This window comes from Herpailurus yagouaroundi, unplaced genomic scaffold (assembly GCF_014898765.1).
Source record: "Herpailurus yagouaroundi ecotype Mexico unplaced genomic scaffold, PumYag 198, whole genome shotgun sequence".
Lineage (NCBI taxonomy): Eukaryota > Metazoa > Chordata > Mammalia > Carnivora > Felidae > Herpailurus > Herpailurus yagouaroundi.
The window spans coordinates 2,582,390-2,589,810 of NW_024412429.1; the positions used below are offsets into that span (position 1 = coordinate 2,582,390).

At 46.2% G+C, this 7,421-nt stretch overlaps 1 long non-coding RNA gene across 1 annotated transcript; it reads left to right on the top strand.

Annotated features, from left to right (window-relative positions):
• Positions 1-424: 424 nt before the first annotated feature.
• Positions 425-5,497, top strand: LOC121013192 (uncharacterized). The gene is made up of 2 exons (XR_005782560.1): positions 425-920; positions 4,899-5,497. It is a non-coding gene; the product is annotated as an uncharacterized LOC121013192 (long non-coding RNA).
• Positions 5,498-7,421: the final 1,924 nt, after the last annotated feature.

Sequence of the window (7,421 nt, forward strand, 5' to 3'; positions counted from 1 at the left end):
GAGGGGAGGAAGGGGTGAAGGAAGAGAGGGGAGGGAGGGGAGGAGAAAGGGGTGTGGGAGGGGAGAGAGGGGAAGGAGGGAAGGGGAGGGGTGAAGGAAGAGAGGGAGGGAGGAGTGGAAGAGGGGAGGGAGGGGAGGGAAGAAGGTGAGGGAGAGAGGAGAGGAAGGGGTGAAGGGAGAAAAGGGAGGGAGGGGAGGAAGGGGTGAAGGAAGAGAGGAGAGGGAGGAGTGGAAGCGGGGAGGAAGGGGAGGGGAGGAAGGGGTGGGGGAGAGGGGAGGAAGGGGTGAAGGAAGAGAGGGGAGGGAGGGGAAGAGAGAAAGGGGTGGGGGAGGGAAGAGAGGGGAAGGGAGGGGAAGAGAGAAAGGGGTGGGGGAGGGGAGGGGGGAGGAAGGAAGTGGAGACCAGAAGCCATGGGGAGGGCGAGGGGAACAGCTCTGACCAGCCCAGTGGACCAGGAGAAGCCAGCTTTTATGTGGCCTTTTCTGGGTCAGCAGCTAGGGTTCCTCTTTCAGCTAAACCACAGTTCTCCATTTTGTTTCTCTTAGCAGCTTTAGAAGAAAACTTTCTAAGTCACCGGGGCATCATTTCAATGGCTTCTTTATCAAAAGAGTAAAGGGACCTCCTCCTCTACTCCCAGAGAGCAGTTGACAAGGAGGGAATTTCCCCTCCAATGGGTGTGATTTTCCTATGGCAAAGGCAATCTGCTAGGAGCTCTGTGCAAAGACACTAACGTCCTTGAGCAACCTGAGGCTGAAGACACCACTATCTGCGCATTCGTCAACGTGAGGTTTTCAATACTGTTGCTTAAAATGTATTTGGTAATTGAAGGGAAACATACCACTGAAGTCAAAGGATGTCCCAAAGAAGCCTCGAGTTGAGGAGGAAGAAATGGAAAATGATTCACTGGCTGTCTTCAGAGGTAAGAGAGCTAATAATTTATTAATTTTCATATCTCACCAAAGCGGATGGATTAAAGGTTAAAAACATTTATTAATTTTTATTTTTTTAACGTTTACTCATTTTTGAGAGACCGAGAGAGACAGAGCATGAGCAGGGGAGGGGCAGAGAGAGAGGGAGACACAGAATTGGAAGCGGGCTCCAGGCTCCCAGCTGTCAGCACAAGCCCGACGCGGGGCTCGAACTCACGGACCCGTGAGATTATGACCTGAGCTGAAGTCGGACACTTAACCAACTGAGCCACCCAGGCGCCCCTGGGTTAAAAAACATTTAAAAGGGAACAATGGAAAAGATGCCCTTGAATGTGTTACTGATTATGTGCTTCCCACCTGGCTTCTTGTGCTCTCGAATTTCGTCTCCGTGTTTTGTCGGAGAACACTTAAAATGCACAGCTTGTCGTTTTGTTTTATCCAAGCTCTTTGTTCAAATCGCTCTTTTTTCACAGCTTTATCGAGGGGTAATTCACATTTCATGCATTCATTCATTTAAAGTGTACAAGTCAATGATTTTAGCATATTTAGAAAAGTGGGCAACATCACCCTATTCTAGTTTTCGAATTTTTCTGTCCTCCCCACGAGAATTCCCCCACCCGCTAGCAGTCACGGAAGCCCGAGGCAGCCACCGATGGGCTTTAGGTCTCTGTGATTTTGCCTATTCTTTTTTTTTTTTTTTTTTTTTAATTTTTTTTCAACGTTTTTATTTATTTTTGGGACAGAGAGAGACAGAGCATGAACGGGGGAGGGGCAGAGAGAGAGGGAGACACAGAATCGGAAACAGGCTCCAGGCTCTGAGCCGTCAGCCCGGAGCCCGACGCGGGGCTCGAACTCACGGACCGCGAGATCGTGACCTGGCTGAAGTCGGACGCTTAACCGACTGCGCCACCCAGGCGCCCCTGATTTTGCCTATTCTGACCTATGTCTATAAATGAAGTCATATAACACGTGAGTTCCTGTGACTGGCCTTTTTCACTTAGCATAATGTTTTCAAGGATCATCAATGTTGTAGTAGGTGTCTGACTTCGTTTCTTAGCAGCGATGAATGAATTACCGTTACTACCGAGTAATACTCCATTGTATGGATACATTTATTTATGTATCCGTTCATAGATTGATGGACACACAGGCTATTCTCCAGTTTGGGTTTTCATGTATAAGCCTGCTTCGACACACAAGTCGAGTTTTTGTGCGAATATATATTTCCTCGATGTAGCTCTGATTGACCCCTAAAAATAAAGACAACTTGCTTTAAAAGAAAAGAAGGGTCTGGACTCGGGCTGCAGAAATGAACGGGCACGGAAGATGGTTTGAAAGACAGGAATGAGCCACCAAAGCAAACTCTCTACCTAGATTCTGAGAATGAATTCTGGAGGCTACCGTAGGGAAATTCCTTCAGACACCCCACCTGCATGCTCTTGGCATAGAAAGTTCCTGATTCTTTAGCATTACAAAATTCGTATGACGTAACTTAATTAGCTAAAATAGAACAGAGGGATTGAATGAAGGCGGTAGGAATGCAAGAACTAGGAGGGTTGCTTCCACCCTCCCAAAGACACAGTCGATGCCACCAGAGGGCAGTGTGGACCAGGACAGACGGCAGCGGTCCCCTTTCTCAGCCTGTTTCGCTAGCTGCTCAAAGGCAGGACCTGGAGGCTGATGGCCACTGGTATCAGTTAACGGACCCTCCCTTTAACCGGTGCCTTTAAACTAGGTATTCTTCAATACCGAGAACAACGCGAAAGTGTTTTCCTTCCTTCCACTACTACACTACACTATTTGTTTAGCTTTGCAATGCATAGCTCTCTTTTTTGAGTTTATTTTATTTTTAGATGAAAAAAAAATTTTTTTAAGTAATCTCCACGCCCAGCGTGGGGCTCAAACTCACAACCCCGAGATCAAGAGTCACACGCTCCACCGACCGAGCCAGCCGGGTGCCTCTCCTCTTTACGAATTTACTCATTTTTGTGGCCAAGTGCATATCTCCCCATGGTTGATTGGTCCAGAAGCCAGAGCTTTGGTACCGCATCGGTGTGTGGTGCATTCACACCTTGGAAATACACATTCTCTGGGCTTCAGGAGCCGTGTGCGACTCAGACTTGAAGACTCGGGATTTTTAAAAATTACTTTGAATTGCTACTGCTTTTGATTCACTGTTTTCAGCCATTGGTTAAATAGCTTTGACCCTGAAGCTCGGCATTTGAGCAATGCATTAGGACTAAAACAAATGGATTAAAACCATGAGATGCCAGTACTATTTTAATTCCAAAACGGATGGGCGTTGATTTTCTATAACGTGAGTGAAATCGAAAAGTGGGCTCATTCCGTTGGCGACTCTACAAAATACTCCAGAACGTGAAATTACACACAACACACAAAGATCAGGATATATCCGTTGAAGGAACTCTCTAGCCTCTTAAAATGTCTTTCGCGTGTATTTGTATATGCACATATATGATGGCGAAAGATAGAGTAAAATAGGCAGAGGGGGAAAGGTTGGGACCTGAGGTCCCTGTGTCGAGAAAAACACATTTTGGAACAATGCTGGGAGGGTCTGACCACTGCAGACCCCCTCAAGGGTAAGGTTCCTCTCCAGCATGAAACAGACCCCACCTACTCCCCCTCAGGTTCCCCTCAGGAATTTGACAAAAGATCTAACTAAAAATAAGAAATAGACCATGAAACATATGACCCACAAGGAATGATATGGCCATAGACCAGCCCTCATACGACCGAGGTGAGCCAATCAGGAATGGACCTCCCAGCACCCAGAGCTATCAAGCCAATAAGGGTGGGACCTGGGAGAGAACAAGAGGGAAGGGAGGGGGGAGGGCCGACCAGAACCTTCTAAAACAAGGACCCTTGCCTACAGTCCGAGGGCATTCAATGCCCCGTCTCTGTAGCGAGAGCTTTCCTAATATTCTTCCTTTCTAATAAACCTATGCCTGTTGCTCGTTCTGTGTCCACCTGTTCATTCTTCGAAGCAGCGAGACGACGAATCTGGGTGTTGAGGTTAAAAAAAAAAAAAAAAATCCTGCAACGCATATGACAAACTCCTGTTTGCTTTTGGCCTGTGTTTAAAAATCCTTTTAATGTTTTTTTATTTATTTTTGAGACAGAGACAGAGCATGAGCAGGGAAGGAGCAGAGAGAGAAGGAGACACAGAATCTGATGCAGGCTCCGGGCTCCGAGCTGTCGGCACAGAGCCCCCGCGGGGCTCGAACCCATGAACTGTGAGATCATGACCCAAGCCGAAGTCGGACGCTCAGCCGACTGAGCCACCCAGGTGCCCCCTGCTTTTGGCCTGTGTTTTAAATTTGCACTTCCCCAGTGACTATTGAGGTTCCGTGTCTTCTCACCTGCTTGAGCTACACGGCAGTCACCGATTTCCAGAAGTTCTTTGTATGTTACGGACACCAACCCTTTGCTGGTAGTGTGCCGTGGCAGATGATGGCTTACCTCTTCCGTTTCTTTGTGTTTGCAGAAAATTTAAATGTGAATGCAGTTCTGTTTACCATCGTTTAATGGTTCCTACTTTTGGGGCTTTGTTTTTCAAAAATCCTAATGTAACCCAAGATTAGACACTTATTATTCAATGTGTTCTTCCAAAAGTTTTAAGGTTTTGCATTTCATATTTAAATCCTAACCAATCTGAAATTGATTTTTGTGGCTGGAGTGCGGGAGGGATCAAATGTCACTTTTCCACATACACTAACAATTATCGCGCTGTTATTTGTGTTGAAGATGCCCGTCTTTACCCGCTTACCGGCAACGCGGTCTCTAACATAAATCACCGTTCCATACATGAGTTCTCCCCTGAAGTCTCTATTCTGTTCCATTTGCATGTCGGCCTGTAACTACCCCGGTAACACAGGTAAGTCACTATAACTGTATAATAGGGCTTGGTGTGTGACAGGGCGATCTTCCACTTTATTTTTCTTTTTCAGGAATGCTGCGGCTCTTCTGGGCTGGGCCTTTACTCACCCAGGTAAGACGTTAAATTAGCTTATCAAGTTCCTCGAAAACACTTACTGGAATTTGCCTGGGCCTAAGTGTGAACCTTAAAAAATAAAACTGTCATTTTACTAGCAAAAAAACAAGCGTATTCAGGAATATAGCAGAGAACTGCAATCCAGGCCAAGCAAGCTACGGCAAAACCACACGCAGGTCCAGAGAACGGAAGAGTCGCACGTTTCACAGACCAAAGGCGAGGAGGAGGGGCTGTTGCAAACCAAAAGCGGATTGGAGTACACTGGGATTTCAAAGGCTTCTCATTGGCTGAACGACGACTGCCTCTCATTGGCTGGACAGTTGCTAGGGGGAGGAGGAAGATTTTCTTCCTCTGCAGGGGCGATAAATTAGTAGCGAAGGGGGTATGAACTCGCCAGGTGCTCTCTTCCTATTGGGTCTGCAAATGATGCCAAGTGGTAGGGGCTGAGAGCTCCCCCTACTGGCCTAAGCGAAGTTTCCTTTTACTAATTTTCACTGGTGGTGAAGTCAACAGCAGAGGAGAGAGAAAACGATAAAATGAGAAAAACCACCCTAAGTAAGTCTTCCCTTCCACGTGTTCAGGAAAACTAGTGTTGCACAAAGACGCCTCTCAGAAAAGGATGAAGGTGAAACCCCATCAGAGTCGTTACAAGAAAAAAAAAGAGGATAAAAAATAATCCTGTAAGTAGTACATCATGCCAGAAAGTCATGCTTCCAAACAGAGGAACGCTGTAATATTTTAAAATAACTTTTACTCCGGGGGCGCCTGGGTGGCTCAGGTCATGATCTCGGGGTCGGTGAGTTCAAGTCCCGCGTCGGGCTCTGTGCTGACGGCTGGAGCCTGGAGCCTGCTTGGGATTCTGTGTCTTCCTCTCTCTCTGCCCCTCCCCTGCTCACGCTGTCTCTGTCTCTCAAAAATAAATAAATGTAGGGGCGCCTGGGTGGTTCAGTCGGTTGAGCGTCGGACTTCGGCTCAGGTCATGATCTCACGGTCTGTGGATTTGAACCCTGCGTCGGGCTCTGTGCTGACAGCTGGAGCCTGGAGCCTGCTTGGGAATCTGTGTCTCCCTCTCTCTCTGCCCCTCCCCCCATCTCAAAAATAAACATTAAAAAATTTTTAAATAATGTTAAAGGATAGAAAAGAAATGAATATTTTAAATATTAGACACAAAGTGTGCCCCACTTTTATCTCTATGTAAATTTTTTTTGTCTTTCTTTAAAGATATTTCTTCATTAGGGTGAAAACATTGTAACAAGTGAAGTGTTGTTTCAAGTGTTGTTAGTGTCATAGTTAACATTCACTTCTTGTGTTTACCATATATTGTAATTTTCATGTGGCAAAGCCCCTGGCTCCCAAATGTCATGACACAGAGACTACCAGTACAGTTAAGTAATGTATTATTCTGATAGACAATCAGCCATTTCATGTCGCTTGAAAGATTTTAACTTGGGGGTTGGAAACTCTCATCTTTAAGATTTAGGGTGTGAGCCAGTATATACTGAATCAAGCTCATATATTCAACATTTATGGTGCGGAGTAATAAGTTACATAATAGCTAAATGGTCAAGAGTCCTACAAATGGTAATTGACCACCTTTTGAATACTAAATGGAGGGAAGGAAGACAACTGTTCCCTTAGAATGTTCTCCCATACCGACTGATGAGTAAGGACAATCTTGCCTTGGGATATTTTAATCTTTTTGTTTTTTTAATTTTTTTTTCAACGTTTTTTTATTTTTGGGACAGAGAGAGACAGAGCATGAACAGGGGAGGGGCAGAGAGAGAGGGAGACACAGAATCGGAAACAGGCTCCAGGCTCCGAGCCATCAGCCCAGAGCCCGACGCAGGGCTCGAACTCACGGACCGCGAGATCGTGACCTGGCTGCAGTCGGACGCTTAACCGACTGCACCACCCAGGCGCCCCCCTTTTTTTTTTTTTTCAATTTTTTTTGGGGGGGGGATATTTTAATCTTAAGCGGTGAAATTAACTAGAGAGGTCAATCACTAGGTAGAACATATCCTCCTGTGTTTGTATGCATTCTTTTTTGTTAAGTTTCAAGAAACCATCTAATTCAGCTGGAAGCTGTGTCGGTCTTCACGAGAGATGTGCACACACACGCCCATGCACAATTACACGTCATGACAGCATCCGCATTTCGGTTCATATCTGCCCCTAAAGAAGTCTCTCACTTTGGAGGAGCAGCCTTCCCTAAGCTTCGATGCCTCATTATATTGTTGAATTACCTGAGTAACATCGAATGGATAATAATAATAATCTCAGAGAGCTCGGGGCTCCGGCCCTGTTTGTCGGTCAAGGCGATATCCTAGAGCTGCTCACATGTCTAAGCAAACCAAAACAGGAACAGAAAGGAAGGTGGTCAACACGACAGAGGAAAACCACAGTGAGATGCCACCTCGCACCTGTCAAAAGGGCTGTTACCCAAAGGACCCGAAAGGAGTGTGAGTGTGATGAGTGCCAG